The following is a 2,734-nucleotide window of genomic DNA, read 5'->3' as shown; positions in this document are numbered from 1 at the left end:
CACACATTCGTCAGGCACACATCAACTGGACACACTTGTTGGGTGTACCTTTGTTGGTTGTGCTTGGGCACCTTCAGCACAGCAGCATTGGATGTCAGATAGTGGATGGACAAGAAGGGGCAGAGACTAATAGGCACACATATGTTAGACATGCTTACTGGGTGCACCCTTAGGCACCATTGGCTACACATTCGTCAGGCACACATCAACTGGACACACTTGTTGGGTGTACCTTTGTTGGTTGTGCTTGGGCACCTTCTACACAACACCATTGGATGTCAGATAGTGGATGGACAAGAAGGGGTAGAGACTAATAGGCACACATATGTTAGACATGCTTACTGGGTGCACCCTTGCCATGTGTGCTTGGGTGCCTTGGGCACACTTGTTAGGTGTGTTGTGACTTAAGCACAACACCATTAGATGTTGGACAATTTGAAATCAAGTAATGAAGGGGGTTAAATGCATCATTGATCATAGAAGTTGGTGATGTGGACACTTGAGTCCACTTAAGCATAGAGAGGTTTGTAATATGCCAAAGAAGGATGCAAGTGTGAGACAAGTCTTGTATAAGTAGTGGACACCTCAAAGTTGCTAAGGCATCATCCATTGATCATTCACCAAGAGTGTAAATGAGCTCGATTATCGTGCTAAATTCAAGGTTGGCATGGTAGGGTGAAACTGCACTAACTGAGTGAGAAGAAAAAGAAGACAAGAATTACAAGAGGCAATCTTTCAATTTTTTAAAGGGTTTGGATTATGAAAGTCTATTGGGTAGTAGTTAAGGCAATACTTTCTTTGACTCATTGTATATCTAGAATAAAGTTGCAATTATGTTGTTATATATCTGTGACATTTTTTATATGATAACAATAAGGCACTTGCCTTGGATGCTACCTCTACTTTGTGTGTTGTTATAATATGTTTACTTGAATGAATGTTATGTTCCTTGCAATGTATTTTGTTGGTTAAGTGTTAAGTATTGTTGGGATGTTTTAAAGGTTGTGGTGGGACATGTGCCTATTGTTTAATGAATTTGATTAAGTTGGATTCATTTGCATTTGATACATTGTAGCTTACAGTAGAGTTATGAGTAGACCTCAAGTTAAAGTGTGTAGTGTGGTTGTTGTAGGTGTATGTTGGCCAACCGACTGTGGTTGAGTAAAACTAGTGTCACACAACCTCAAGAGTCAAAACAGGCTTGGGGAAACTTAGGTTCTTGTAGAAAAATTCTAGCAAACTGTAGGTTCATGACAAATCGTATCAAAGCAGTGCAAATGTTCATTATGTTTGACCAAACTTGAGGCAAATTAGTAGGTTTGGGGACAAAATCAACCACAAGAGTGACTTAAAGGTTGGAACAAAAAATTTGTTCCTTTTTTAATCAAGCAATCAAGACTACATTTTTGCACAAAAGTTGAATACTTCAACCTCTCTTAACCATGACTTAGAAGGGCGCTTCAAGCTTCGGTGGCAAGTTAAGCAGGTTGACAAAAGTAGGCTGAGGTAGTAAAGTAGATTGAGTCTTTGAGACTTCGGGTAGATTCTTTGCCCATACCTATATGCAGATGGATGGTGCAAAAGAAGAGTATGTGATGACAATGAAGCAATTGAAATTGCCCAAATCTAGTGTTAAGAATGTTGTTTGTTTCCTTTATTATCAGAATCATTTTGCTATTGATTTTCCTTTGAAGAAGATGTTGGAAGACTTGGAAGTACTCCAAGTGCAAAAAATTTAGAAGATAAAAACAACAGTGTTGGGAGGAGCCCAAGTGTACCAAACTTCAAAGGCATAGGTTCTTGATAGGCAAATTTAGGGTAGTAGTTTGGTAGGCAAGTGTACCAAACTTTTGCATGTAGTTTAATATATTTGTGTTAATTAATTCCATAAATTCAACTTAACAAGTTATATTTGTGTTGATGGGTTGAATTTGTTGTTTGGATGGACTCTATGGTATGTAATCTTAGTTGGATTTCCAATATACTTTTAAACCATATTTTCATTTTATTTTTTAGTACTATTAGATATTATATCTTACCTCATTTTATGGTTAACATTGTATAACAAAAACATGCGTTGTGTTATGTAATTAATACTAACATGTAATATTGATTTTTTTTGTCAGAATGCTATAGGTAATGATTGCCAAGACGATGATCCAAATTATGTTCAACATATATCAAGAGATGATGAGGATGAGGATGAGGATGATGGTGGTGAAGGAGGAGATGATGATGATAGTTGCGGTGTTGGTGATGATGTGGATCAGAGTAATGAGGATGGTCAAGATGATTATGAGGATGATCTTGGTGGTGGTAGCTAGGCATGCACATGCATTGTTTTTTATGAAGAAATTATTGTGTAGAATGACATTGTTATGTTTAGATGGGTGTTGTGAATTTACCCTATATCAATGAGACATTTTGATTTTGTAATCATACGATGAGTTTGATTTATGTATGTTGTTAATTTATCGTAGAATAACGATATTCATGAAATATTTTGATTTGTTAATCATATTTGAATTTTAGTTGTTTTGATTAAAAATAATACTGATTTTATTAGTATTATGTTGCTATTTTATACATGTTTTGAAAATTGTTAATGGCACATTGTTATTTTTTTGGATGGATGTTGTCAATTTCTCTTAAATTTCTTTACAAATGATTTTTAATTGTGATATCTGCTTTAATGATATTTAGAAACTATCATATATTTCACTATGAATCTATA

General features: G+C 35.4%; 1 long non-coding RNA gene across 1 annotated transcript; it reads left to right on the top strand.

Moving 5' to 3' along the window:
• The first annotated feature begins 1,925 nt into the window (after positions 1–1,925).
• Positions 1,926–2,368, top strand: LOC149184790 (uncharacterized). Its single transcript, XR_016257801.1, has 2 exons — positions 1,926–1,954; positions 2,127–2,368. It is a non-coding gene; the product is annotated as an uncharacterized LOC149184790 (long non-coding RNA).
• Positions 2,369–2,734: the final 366 nt, after the last annotated feature.

The sequence above is a fragment of the Pinus tabuliformis genome, chromosome 3_2 (assembly GCF_031772625.1).
Source record: "Pinus tabuliformis cultivar Carrire ecotype Pingquan chromosome 3_2, CPIR1, whole genome shotgun sequence".
Taxonomy (NCBI): Eukaryota; Viridiplantae; Streptophyta; class Pinopsida; order Pinales; family Pinaceae; genus Pinus; species Pinus tabuliformis.
The sequence above is the reverse complement of the archived record's forward strand: the minus strand, read 5'-3'. Positions and strand labels throughout refer to the sequence as shown.